Source organism: Pelecanus crispus, chromosome 1, assembly GCF_030463565.1.
Source record: "Pelecanus crispus isolate bPelCri1 chromosome 1, bPelCri1.pri, whole genome shotgun sequence".
NCBI classification, from domain to species: Eukaryota; Metazoa; Chordata; class Aves; order Pelecaniformes; family Pelecanidae; genus Pelecanus; species Pelecanus crispus.
Window position 1 is genome coordinate 11,789,017 of NC_134643.1, and position 14,655 is coordinate 11,803,671.

The 14,655-nt window shown below is 37.8% G+C and overlaps 1 protein-coding gene across 6 annotated transcripts in view; it reads left to right on the plus strand.

Annotated features, from left to right (window-relative positions):
* CACNA2D1 (calcium voltage-gated channel auxiliary subunit alpha2delta 1) overlaps positions 1-14,655 on the plus strand; it is a 451,440-nt gene that overhangs the window by 301,179 nt on the left and 135,606 nt on the right. The window lies entirely within an intron of this gene.

Below are 14,655 nucleotides of genomic sequence, written 5' to 3' on the forward strand. Positions count from 1 at the left end.
GTTTGTAGGAGTCTGTCATCTATAACATTTCTACCTTGCCATTTTTTTTTTCTATCTTGTAGACAACTGAAGGAATAACATATTTTTTTCTGATTTCTGCAAAAATAGATATGTCTTACTTAAAACAAGAAGAATTGTTTGAAACTTAGTATTTTTTATTTCTTGACTCTAAAAAAAATCTTTTTAAAATTCTGCCAGTCATTGGAAGCCTGAAGTTCTAAAATAAAAGAAATACTGCATATATTGACATGAAAAAGTGATTCTTGTTTGACAGCTCTGCAAGCATCCGTCGATGTTCCAATTGTTAGATTGATGCTTTGAGAAAAAATCATGAAGTAATTTGTTTACATATGACTCTTCTGACATAAGTTTACAACTGCAAAATGCTAGCCAGATGTTGGCTCATAAACAATAAACAATACAGAAACTACGTACATATAAAGCTGCTTTTGTGCCAAAGTGCCAGATTATGTCAAGAAATCACTCAAAAGACCTTCAAAACATTAAAGACTTAAAGTTTTTTTACTGACATCTGGCAATGACATTAAGAATAAATAAATTGTTCCTGTTCTATAGCTAAAGAAGATGCTTAGTAAGATTATGATATGCCAAAGATTATCCTGAAAGTCAGTATCGGAATCAAAGTTTAAAGCATGTACATCTAATTGACTTGGCACCAATACCTTCAATGTTGTTCCATCAGTTTACGTAAGCCAGGGTCCCAGCTCTGGTTTCTTTACTACTGGTGATGTCTCCTTTTCTGAACCATTGTTATACACATAAAGCATTTAGAAGAACAGACTAAAGTAAAACACAACTCTTGTATAGTGTTGTTGGATCCTTTAAGTGCCAAAATTTCTTAACTTTGCTTTTGGGTTGCATGTTGTAATGTTGAAACAAATATTTATAAAATCATGGTCAGATTTTCAGCTAGTATATGCTGCAATACCATTATCAGTGGCTTTAGTGAAAATTTGTCCACTTGCAACGTGTGGGAATCTGGCCATTAGTCTACAGAATATTTGTACCAAGAAAGCAATTGCTTTTTAGATGAGAAACTGTGTTGTTACATACATACTGTTTGTTGGTATGTATATAAAAATATGTATTTTGTTTGTTTTTATCATGCTCAGGCCCATCTCGTTAGCTGAAATTGAGTGTCCACGCCTTTCAGTTATAGTAAATAATATAGCTATAGTTGAATCCAAACACATTTGCTGCTAAAGTTGACTAGGATGATGAAAATTACAAGGTGACATTGTACTCGAGACAGAATGACACTCTTGTGTATGGAGCTAAGTATTGCTTGTTAACTGTGAACTTTATCACTGAAAGGCAAGTTGTTCTCACTCTCAGCTATCTAATTTATTTGACTCTTCATTATTGTTTCATGAGAGCTGGATGTGTCTACGTTAGTATTTTAGTTCAGATCAGAAATGCCCTTTGGAAAAAAACCACTGTTTGGCCTAAGTTACTGCACTTGACATTGCTGTGCCATCTCAGTGTGCCAGCTGGATTCCCTTCTGATGCAGCTAAACCAGAAGGTACACTCTCACAGTGCACCTGGCCCGCATCAACTGTTAATGGGCATTCAGGCTACAGTGCAGATTAGATGTAGCAGAAAATAAGACCTCCAAATCCTGTATAATATGAATGTCACATCCCCAGAACCAACTGTTTCAATCTGCAGACCTGCTTCCATTGCACTGCACTGCTGGCTGATACAGGTGATACATACTGAAACCAGTATGCTGTTAGAAAAGCAAAGTAATGAGCTTCTTACTTAGGATAAGTCTTCTGTTGTTTCATACAGTCATTTTTTTTTTTAAAGTGATATAAAAAAAACCCAAAATACTAGGTCTTTCCTTTTTCTTTTTTTGAAACAATTGCTGAAATGGGTTGTTAGCATATTCGGACCCTCATTTCCCTGGAGTACATCCTGAATTGGTACAGATTGTCAGAGAATGATGGGATTTAGCTGATGCTAAGCTCCTGGCATTCAGTTTTGCTTCCTTTGTTTATCAAATATGAAAGTTAAATATGTGTAGAAATGCCTGTAAGACTGGGGCTGAACTTTGTTGTATTTCACTAGCTGATATGACTCCTTCTTAAAACCTTATCTTAAATCCAGATTAATATTTTTATATCCTCCTCCTTATCCTAGGAAATATGGCACTCTGTAACCTCACTTCCTGACTTCAGTTGAAAGTAGCTGTTTAAAATACTGTATGACTTCAGAGGTCTTTATAATTAGTCCCCAGGTGCCTCTGCACAATAGGTATGAGGCTCTACATGTGGAGGACTAGTCAGTGGAGGATGTGGGTGTTGATGCATCTACACCAGAGGAGTTGCCAAGACCAAAAAGACCTACCCGCCATATTACTACCACCTCCACAAGGAAGAAAAGAAGGGTCATAGTTGTAGGAGAATCCCTTCTGAGGGGAACAGAGGGTCCAATATGCTGGGTGGACCCTCCTCATAGGGAAGTCTGCTGCCTGCCAGGAGCCCAGGTCAGAGATATCACCAGGAGACTCCCCAGCCTGGTACGACTCTTGGACTACTACGCATTACTGCTCTTCCATGTGGGTGGTGGCAAAGTTGCAGTGCGTAGCCCAGCGGTGATTAAAAGAGACTTCAGGGCCTTGGGATGGTTAGTGAGGGAATCTGGGGCACTGGTTATCTTTTCCTCCCTCCTTCCATTTGTGGGCAGTGACATTGGAAGGAACAGACAGACCCAATCTATTAATATATGGCTCCGTGGCTGGTGCCACCATCACAGCTTTGGGTTTTTTGACAATGGGACGGCCTACATGGCACCAGGCTTGCTGGCGTCAAATGAGAGTCACCTTTCTCAAAAGGGAAAGAGGGTTTTTGCTCAGGAGCTTCCTGGGCTCATTGACAGGGATTCAAACTAGATGTGAAGGGGGAGGGGGAACATACCAGGCTTGCCTGTGACAAGCTGTGGGATGATACATAGTGGTTAGGGGGATGGGGTGCTACTATGAGCCCTCAGCCTGTTGCCAAGAGGCATGCTGGGGACACTGCAGCACAGTTGAAGTCTTGTGGAGATGAGCTGGGGGCTCCTGAGGTAGTAGGAGCTAACAAGGAAACCTTCGTGAAACACCCCAAGGGAAACAAGGGATGTTCCACTAAGAAGGCGACATGGCCAACAGCCCAGATGAAATGCCTCTACGTGAATGCACACAGCATGGGGAACAAACAGGAGGAGCTGGAAGCTACTGTGCTACTAGAAAGCTATGACCTGATTGCCATAACTGAAACTTGGTGGGACGAATCCCATGACTGGAAAGTGGCTATCAACAGCTACAGGCTGTTCAGAAGAGACAGGTGAGGAAGGAGGGGCAGAGGTGTTGTGCTCTACGTAAAGAAATCAATACAGTGTGAAGAGCTGTCCCTGAAGAATAGCCACGAGCAGGTCGAAAGCTTATGGGTAAGAATCAGAGACAGAGGCAACAAAGGGAACCTTGTGGTTGGTGTCTACTACAGGCCACCTGATCAAGGGGAGCCTGCTGACGAAGCCTTCTTCCTCCAGCTCCAGGAGGCTTGTCGTTGCCAAGCCACTCTCCATGATATTTGAAAAGTCATAGCAGTCAGGTGAAGTCCCTGCTGACTGGAAGAAGGGGAATGTTGAGCCCATTTTTAAAAAGGGAAGAAAGGAGGACCCTGGGAACTATAGACCTGTCAGCCTCACCTCTGTGCCTGGGAAGATCATGGAACAGATCCTCCTAGAAGCTATGCTCAAGCACATGGAGGACAGGGAGGTGATTCGAGACAGCCAGCATGGCTTCACCAAGGGCAAGTCCTGCCTGACCAACCTAGTGGCTTTCTAGGAAGGAGTGACTGCATCAGTGGACAAGGGAAAAGCAATGGATGTCATCTACTTGGATTTCTGTAATGTGTTCGACACAGTGCCCCACAACATCCTTCTCTCCAAGTTGGGGAGATACAGATTTGGTGGGTGGACTGTTCGATGGATAAGGAATTGGCTGGATGGTCACATCCAGAGGGTCGTGGTCAATGGCTCGATGTCCACATGGAGACCGGTGACAAGTGGAGTCCCTCAGGGGTCTGTACTGGGACCAGTGCTGTTTAACATCTTCATCAATGACATTGAGAGTGGGATTGAGTGAACCCTCAGCAAGTTTGCAGATGACACTAAGCTGAGTGGTGCGGTTGACACGCCAGAATGACGAGATGTCATCCAGAGGGACCTGGACAAGCTGGAGACGTGGGCCTGTGTGAACCTCATGAGGTTCAACAAGGCCAAGTGCAAGGTCCTGCACCTGGCTCGGGGCAACCCCCGATATCAGTACAGGCTGGGGGATGAAGGGATTGAGAGCAGCCCTGCGGAGAAGGACTTGGGGGTACTGATGGATGAAAAGCTGGACATGAGCCAGCAATGTGCGCTTGCAGCCCATAAAGCCAACCATATCCTGGGCTGCATCAAAAGCAGCGTGGCCAGCAGGTCGAGGGAGGTGATTCTGCCCCTCTGCTCTGCTCTGGTGAGACCTCACCTGGAGCACTGCGTCCAGCTCTGGGGCCCTCAGCACAAGAAAGACATGGACCTGTTGGAGCATGTCCAGAGGAGGGCCACCAAAATGATCCGAGGGCTGGAGCACCTCTCCTATGAGGCCAGGCTGAGAGTTAGGGTTGTTCAGCCTGCAGAAGAGAAGGCTGCGGGGAGACCTTATTGCGACCTTCCAGTACTTAAAGGGGGCCTACAGGAAAGATAGGGAGAATCTTTTTAGCAAGGCCTGTTGTGACAGGACAAAAAGTAATAGTTTTAAACTAAAGGAGGATAGATTTAGACTGGATATAAGGAAGAAATGTTTTCCAGTGAGGGTGGTGAAGCACTGGCACAGGTTGCCCAGAGAGGCAGTGGAGGCCCCATCCCTGGCAACATTCCAGGTCAGGTTGGACGGGGCTCTGAGCAACCTGATGTGGTTAAAGCTGTCCCTGCTCACTGCAGGGGGGTTGGGCTGGGTGACCTCTAAAGGTCCCTTCCAACCCAAAGCATTCAACGATTCTATGATTCTGTGATTAACCATTTTGGTTCCAGATGCATTTTTTCGCTCCACAGCAGTTGTTCCATCCGTGTCTGTGTTAATACTTTGTTCTCTTCCTATTATTTGGAATGATCTGTATAGAAGCACTTAGAAACCTCAAACTCAGCACCTTATCTGATTTTAAATGTCCTGTTTATGCAGTACTTAATAATTTCAGGAAGGATTATGGCCCTTATGAGAAGCTAAAGTAGCTAAAATTCAGTGCAGTTTCAACCATTAGGATAAGTATATATAAGGTTATAAGATTTCTTCTTAAACCATAGGGTAGGTATATTTAAGGCAATAAGATTTCTTTGTTCATCCCCTTCCAGTTGTTTTCTGCAATTTTACTGCCTCTTCTTGTGTTTTATATAAACACAAAGTAAATTAAAAACAAGCAGACCTTCAGCAAGCACCTGATTATAAAAATCTGTTTCTGTTTGGACATTTTAGAATACTCAAAGAGCTGCTGTACTGACTGAATAAAGCAATGAATATAGAAAGTTCAGATGAATCCTAAGAGAGTACTCATGGCATGGAAGGAGATAAAAAAAATGCAAAGAAGCTTAATTTTATTGCGTTCCCAAAGATCCATTTGAATCTTTTATTATCCCAAAGGCATTTTGAGTCTTACAAAGTGATTTGTAAGGTTTTGGGGTTTTTTTTTCCATTTGCTTAAAAAAATCTAAAGTAGTAAGTCCTGGCTCCTAATTCTGTGATCTGCTATTGCATTAGACTGACAAAATATTTCATACAGAAAGACTGGCTGAACCCTTCAGGGTTACTGTGTTGTGAAGATGAAGGATGAAATCTGTTCCCTGTGTAGTGAAGGAGTTTTATCATTAACTTCAGGGAGGCCAGGGTTCACCCCAAGTGGAATTCAGCTTGGTATCTCGCAAGCACAGGAGTGGGAGTCTGTGTTTTGTTCCTCATGATTTAATGCTATAGATTAAATGATTAAATAAAAATAGTTTGTTTTGTTTTGGTTTTTTTTCTTCTTGTAAAGATACAGGCAAAGTCTTTGTTTATAGCAAGAAGCAGCAATGTCTTCAGAGAGAGGAGAACCTCTGTTTGTACAGGCAGCAAGCTTAGAACTTTCACTTCTCTAGTACCCTATAGCCCCTTCATCTTTAAGAGAGAATTTTTTTCATGTTCCCTCTATATAACCTGGAAAACAACACCAAACCAAGCTTAATTAACAGTTGAGGTGCAATACCTATGATGATGCCAGGCTATAGAATGACAATTTCTATTTTATTTTTATGTTCTGCTTCTGAGACGGCATAACGCAGTTGCATGTGGGACGGATGTTTCATCTGTTGGAGAGAGGGGACTTCTTCCTTGGGTAGCTGAATTTTAGAAAATATTTGTCCTCTTCCTCTTTAATGCAATCTTTGGCCAAAACCAACAACAAAAACAACAACAAAAAAAGGTTGTATAAATTTCACTATTTTTAGTCTGCAAGATTCATCCATGAGATGGTTAGAATACTGACAAGGAGCGGGAGCTGTCAAATCTCTACCAGCTCAGATGATGAAACAGACCTTGTCTCATCACCATTTTTCTCACGTTTCCTGCTTGTGCACTGTATTCCCCTCACACTCGGTGCCTCTTGGATTTCTGTTGCCAGAGATACATTTAGATAGATTAAACCAGCCTGCTATTCATTAATATTTTATTTATATGGGGATTAGATTAGAATCCACTAACAAAATCCACTGTATTATTTTAATGTTTATCAAAATGCCCTAAACATCAGAAAAAAAAAATTGCCTATGATATATATGTATGTTCTCCATATATGATCCATATACTGTATAGACAATAATTTTATGGTAGTTATTAATAATATAGATTTAAAATATAGATTTTATTACATATATAGAACATACATATGTATGTACTATATAGATATATATTAATGTAGTAAAAAATTATCCAGTTTTGCAGTTTATTTGCAAACATTTAATAACCATTACTTAAAAATTAATAAGAAAAGTGTTTTTACTTCCAATTCTTTCGCTGCACTAACTCTATAAAACTGCATTGTTTGTGGTTACTAAATTTCAGCTTCTAAAAGGGCCTTTTCTTTATTTGTAACAAAGGGCGATACGTCAGAATGGGACAGCAAACAGCTTTTTGTTTGACAAATCCAATTCTTAATCTAGCTAGTCCATGTTATTGCTTTAATAAAGGATTAAGTTTCCTCTTAAAAGACCTAGGCTCCTTGCTCATGCCTCCTGTTGGAAGGCCATTCTAAGATCTTCTCCTCTAAAAGAGACCTCTTAATTACCTGATCTAATTTATTCTTAAGTAGTTTATATCCATTTGTTATTGTGCCAGCGCCATCCTTACGCCTAACCTAAAAAATTGCAGAAAATTTGAGGTAGGAGAGAGAACATTTTTGCATGAGTTGGCCCGTTTCTACTTCTTTTCCTTCTCGCTTAACCCAGCTTCTGCTTAGGGTTTACTGATCTTGTAAGGTACTTTAGTGACTGGAAAGTTATTGAAGTGGTGGGACCCTGGCAGACTGAATATAAAGCTTAATAAATTACTCCAGAACAGCATTTCCAGACAGTCTTTTGATTGGTTTTCTTTGGGTTTGTTAACACCTAATTAAATTTTTTTATAGAGAGAAGTCTTCATAAAACATCAAGTATATCTCTATAGCTAGTTTAATTTGATTGTCACTATGATATCCTTTGAAATGCTAACAAAAATTAGAGCAAACTGAAGGAAGACCAGCGTTAATATGTGTACTATAGTAATCCTTACTTTCTAAGTGGGTGTTTTGTTGATATTTAATCCCTGATATTTCCATGAAAATACAACATACTCATTTAAAAATAATACTTCATCGGGTTTTTTTAGAGAAGGAATTATTTCCAATTAGAAGGCCTACTTTGAAGTCATCTGTAAAGAATACTAATAAATAGTAAAAAATCAGGAGGTCCTATAATTACTTTAATAAGTTCATCCTGTTTTTCATTTTATTTAATAAGTTCATTCTGGTTTTCATTTTACTTCAGTTCTTACACTGTGCATAGCTCTACAAAACCTGAAAGTCCTCCAGAACCACTGTAATCAACAGTATCTTTCATATATTTTGACTTCTTGCCATCTTCCCAGAAAAAAAAAATACAGTACTTTATAGTTGTTTACATCAGGTATTATTCCATTCTAAAATACATGCTGTATATTTTCATATTAGAGGAAGCAAGGCAAAAAATAATGTTCATCCTTCCCAACTTGTAAGATGCACAAACACTGTTATCAACAATAGGTTGCAGTATATAATGTGGGTCTCTTTTGTGTTTTATGGAGATAAATAACTTGTTGCAAAATTATGAGTGTGTACTGAAGAGTCTATGACTCTGCACTGTATTAACTCTTTTTTGTTGAATTATAATAGAAGCTTAATTCCATCTTCTCTTCTTGACATTTTTATTCTCATTGCCGCCTTCTGGGTTTTTCTTATTTTAATGAGCTTTTACTGTGCTTCTCTCGCTATCAGCATGTGGTGGCTAAGCCAGTCAGCAGACAGCGTATGGCATTGCCAATTAATTTACTTGATTTGACACAGACACAACAGTATGCTAGACTTCAGTGACTTCTTCAGAGATTTATTTATAGAAGTGTCTGGGACATAATGTCAGATATCCAATGGGGAGTAGAGAAGTTGTTCATTTAAAGAAAAAAGTACATGACATTTTATCATTTATGCTTTTAATTAAGAGTACAAAATACCTATTTTCTTTCGTCAATCCTATATGTCGAAATTATTTGATTTCATTATTGTTCCATATGCTAAAAATTGTACTTTAATACTTTACTTTTTACGCACCATTGAATGCATATTACCTGAACAGTTCTGATTATCTGGTAATTTTAGATTCAGTTATGATAGGAAATACAAATGCTACTTTCAAAGCAAGATTTTATAACTGATATATATATACAAGATCCAGCAGAGCATCACTTAAAATAATGACCTATCCAATTGGAAATGCCACTATATAAGAGCTATTGTATGTTAAATTTTAAGACTGTTATCTTTTTCTTTTCCTCTCATGCTTTGAATGAAAAAAATACATTTCCTTTGCATTCATAAATCCTTGTTTTGATAAAAATGAACAAAATTTATTCAGTTTCTAATATTTTTGCCATTTGTAATTCTTTACCTGTCAGAGTATGCGATTAATTCCTAATATAGTAAATCTACACACAGCAGAACACTTTCAAATCAGCTGGGGGATGCTTTCAAAGCTAAATACAAGTTATTACAATGGTTGTAACTAATCTGATAAATTTGGTATTCTGGAGTACATGTCCAAACTACATTTAAAGCATGCAGTTTGTAGATACACACTCCTGTGATCCGCTCCTGTATCTAACAGTGCGCTTACCCATGTAAGTGGATGGAAATGTGTCCTTCGGAGCTCTGATTTATTTGCTTAACCTCTATAGAGAGGTTGGATAAAACACTCCCCAGTTCCCCCAGTTCTAAGAATTTTTATATTATTCTTGTCTGACTGGTTTCTAATCAGCCATGAAGGGGGTTTTTTTGACGAATGTTTTGATTTGGACACTTTCCTGCAGTTTTCTATGGAAAGCCCAAGTAACTAAATTCAGATTACAGATTCCACTCTGAGGACCAGTTACTTTGGAGACAGTGTTCAGTTTGGAGCCACTCTAATCTTTCCTTTGCTCTGGCCTTTTGCTCATGCTGAACTTTGCATGAGAGAAGTAGATGGCTTAAAACATGCATCTATATTTGAAGGGTTGAAGTTCAAGTTACTACCAGAATAGTTCTTCAAATTACTATTTCTGGAAATTATGTAGAAAATGTGTATGTGTGTGTGTGTGTATATATATATGTGTGTATATATATGTGTGTGTGTGTGTGTGTGTGTGTGTGTGTATATACACACACAAGCCAGTGCAAAAGTCTAATTAAAAATACTTTAAAATGAAAAAGACCATTCCTTCTTAGTCCAACATAAAAAGAGATGGGAGTACAACTTTCCAATGACAGTTGAGAGTGTGTAACATTCTATGTAATTTAACATAAGCTGGAAGGAAAGTATCCTTGAAAAAATTAGTGAAACACGTAAGTCATAAAGAAGAGTAGTTTATACCTTCAGTAGAGTTTCTGTAATATCTGATTAGCAGGGCTACAGGTGGAAGCATCTGTCTGCACACGTAAATACAAAAATATGCACTCACAAATGTATTGTCCCTCTGTGCCCACTTTTAAATGCCATAATATTTGATTGTAAATATATATTTCATTCATAACAATACCTAGTCAGTATTATCTTCAAGGAAATCAATGTCAACTTCATTAAACAGCATATGGAAGTGTAGTACATTCCACACACTAAAAGAAGATTAATGAACTGCTGAGGAGCTCCCTTCTGTTCTACCCAGCGTAAGTATAGCTGCTGCATCAGGGAACAGCAGCTGACATATTTTCAGATATAGTAAATAGCTCTCAGGCTTTTCAAATAGAGTTGTACTCTGCCTTGTATGCAGGCCGGGGCCTGTACATTGAATAAATCATCAGAGGTGTATTCCAGTTCTTTTAAAGAGAGCACGGTACTGCTTTCTATTTTTTATTGATTGCATTTGCAGAGGAAAATTGAATCCATTCCTTGTCAAGGCCCCTAAACCTCATGTCGTAAAGAAGAGGGAAAAAAAGTAAAAGGTGGATGGAATTCAGTGGAATTAGCCAGAAAGAATGATGTTTCCTATTGTGTGATGATAAATTTTATTTTTTCATCTTGCCCATATCAAGTGAAAGGTAGCAGCGGAAGTACTTTGAAGTAGTAATCTTCAAAGACTTCTTTTAGCAGAATTGGAAATAAGCTTATTGGAGAGTTGCCTCCAACTAGATTTTCTGCCAATTATCAGTCAAAAGCTCTTTCTTGTGCGGAAGTTAACTCAAAAAGAAAGGCAAGTGTTTCTAGGACATACAGCATCTCAGGAGGTGTGGCTATTACACCTCTAAACGTTTTATTTTAGTAAAATACATTTTTTTAATAACAGAAAAGTAAATGAAATTCTCACTGTATTCATGAAGCCAATATAAATCCATGTCTCGTAAATTAGGGTGTTCTGACAGGTGCGATGGTCTCTACCATGAGCCAGTGAAAGTAGCGCTGCATTGATTTTTATGTGCAAATTGAGAATCATGATATTTTAGTAGAAACCATTTGAAGAATAGTTTTGTTGCTGTTTATGAGCGGTTTTGCTTGCTTTTCTTTGGTTGGCAAGTTTCAAATCCATTGCTGTAGGCTTTAAACCAGAATCTAGAGGTATTGGTTTGAAATTGCCTATTACCAGAGGTATTGCATTAAAAAAAAAGTAAGAGATTTGATTTACAGTTTGCCTTTTGAAGTCCAGGGTGTATTCTTAAGCAGAAATAAAAAAGTAATACAAGTTGTGGAAAAACACTAAGAAAAAAAAATTATTAAAGCTAAAATTCTTAGCACCCTTTTTCTTATTTTCTGATAACTCGATTAGTTAACACAAGTCTACTTGTATGCAGAATGAAATAAACAAACAAAAAAATTCCTGAATGAAGGGAGCAAGTTTGAATTACAAATAGCAAACTGCTCCCGGAGTAATTGGTTTAATTATTGTACAATCAGCTATTTTCATATCAGTCCCACCAAATAAACTCTGTGTGTCTGTTCCAAGCACAAATTCTTGTTGTCGTAATGAGAAAGTGAATTAGAGGAAAGTGATATATGTTGAAGTTATCTGTGTGCTGTTAAAATTTATTTCTGAAAAGAGACCTGGGTACTTAACTATGAATTTCTGTAGTGCAGGGAGATATGTTTCTCAGTACCTGAGAACAGATATGTTACATACTGGTAGTAGCCTTTTCCAAGATCCAAGATTTATTTCATTTTCTGTTTGGATGGTCTGCTCTTGTTGCTCATCTTGAATTCCACATTTTTTTTTAATTCCAACTTCATGTGTTGTTGGTTCTGCGCCACCCACCCCCACCCCTCCACCCCCAAATCTTGGATTTTTTTAGGGTGTTGTGTTTTTCTCTGGGAGAAAGTTGTAGAAGAGAAAGAGGAAGGGAAAAGTGGGATGTAAATAAGATCATAAAACTCTTGACTCGGACTATAAAGCATTGCTTCTCCACAAATATTATAAATAAGATCTAGTAAGCTATATTTCTTGCTTTATAGCCTAATCTCAACAAGTCTAATATAATGTCGAAATTATTAGTTCCAATATATCCATTCAGTACTTCAGTACTTAGTTATTTTACTATTTGTAGATTGACTCCTTAGTTTCTCCTTTGTTGTATGTGCATGTATTTTAGTACATATTTATATAAATACGAATGTGTATGGGCAGGTGTGTGTGTAAATGTATAGGTTCAAATATATATATAACTTTGCAATACATTTTTTGATGATATTACACAGACACTTTTTGCAACAGTATTTGTAAATATAGTAATACATTTAATGTGTCTTTACTAAATATAATTTCTTTGTTAGTAAGCTTACCATCTGAAGGAAATCTCCTTAGAAATATTGTACCACATTTCATATGTAAAGAGTTTTTTTTCATGGGGTGCATAGCCACCAATTTAGAAAAGCATTTATGAGCACGATTAACTTAAAAATATTTTTTTTCCTGATTAAACGTTCTGCTGAATAGGGATGTCAGTGGTCTGACCAGGATGGTAAAGTCACTGACAGATTTGGGGGTAGAGGCTGCAACAATTTTAAGTCAGGTCACAAGGCCAAAGAAATGCATTGGTTTATTTTGTTATGCGGCTTGGGAATTCATAGAGAACCCTGAAACGTAAAAGCTTTGTCAGCTGGCAAAGAGGTAAGAAGTGTTTTCTCCCATGTGCCTTAAGTAAGTGTCCTAAGCTCCAGTGCCCTCAGTGCCACTGGGAACCACTGGCACAGGCTCCCATTGGGCCAAGTGCTCTGTATGTCAGGTGAGGAAAGGGTAAGATGAAAAAATAGAACTTCAGGCACGAAAGGAAATTCTTGTCTGAGTAAGTAAAGGACAGAGCCTCTAATGACTTCATGAAGCCACTTCTAGAAGTAAGGTCTGAAACAAAGTCAAGTTTAGAAAGTCTGTACATAATGCTTAATTACACAGTAGATCCAACTGGATCTAAAAGAAATAATTGAACAGTAACCTATTTAAAATTATAATAAACTTCTCATGGTGCCTCAGGGAATTATTCCTCTTTCTTAGGTAAACATATATATATTTATAACTATCTACTTGACAAAGAGAGAGGCATATACTACAAGCTTATTGCTTGCAGGCAATCTCAGAAGTTGGGAATTTAATTTGATATTTCTACAAAAAGATGTATCTTGAGAGAGTAATACTGTCTTTAAACTACTTTGAAAAACACAGATAAACCTTTCTGCAAAACACATATTGCAGCAATTTTCTCCTTAACCTTTAAAAACAAGCCTATAAAATTTAATGTTGTGATCTCATTTCTCTGGTGCCTGTTAACAACCTCACTTTAGAAATGGGCTGTCAAATGTTACCTTTCAACCTGTCCTTATTTTTATTGTTTCTTTTTTTCATGGTAGCAGAGGGCTGGAATGTAGACGTATGTACCAAATTTTGTACTGTGATGCCGCTCATGTGCCTTAAACAATAACTTTTTTTATTTCAGCTTGACTTGCTCATTTGCAGGAGAAGTTGAATTTTCTTTCCTGTGTGCAATACCATAGTGTAAGCAGGATCTGCATTACATGTTCACTTTTGTAGGATTTATACCTACATCTTTAGCTGGTTTGAAATGTTGTGGGGTTTTTTTCCCCCCTCTAGTTCCCTTTCCACTCTTGGCTTGCTAATCTAGGTGTTTCAGGTTTAGCAACATTGCTTAAAATGCCATCAGGCAACAGAAAAGAGTTAGTGACCAAACCAACAAAAACTCCTTGCTCTTTCTAATTAACAGAGTACCTGCTGTTGCCTGACATGATTAAGATTTTGGAGGGGAAATTAATGAGATATTGACAGCTGATTAAATGAGGTGAAAAGCATAATTTATGATAAGTTATATCATAAGGTATTCTGTATCACAATAAAATTTCATTGACTACTGACTATAGTCAATTGACCTTTACTGTAGCAATGTTCATCAATTTTAGAGTAAGTCTCCCAACATACTTTTTTTAAAAAAAGGCACAGAACATGTTAATATATTATATATTTGGTTGATTATATAATATATTTGGTTGATTAAAAACATTGGTACAGGACAACTTTGCAAATATAAGTTTCTGTGTAACTGGCCACACAGCGTTTAGCTGAAATGTGAATTTCCTTGTATTTAAGTTCATTGTGGGACTGATGCAACTCATAAGCAATAACATTCACACTGCTGATCTTTCTGTAAGTGATCCCATCTATGAACATTGAGATCTTGTTAGTGTGTGATAATGAGTACTATTGTGCATGTGGTCCCACCTTAACTTTACAATTCAAATAACTGATCATTGTCTTTTTCCCATATAATCCCCTTACAGCATCCATTTGGAAAGGGAAATTTTTGTTACCTTCCTAACAGACTCGCCTGCTT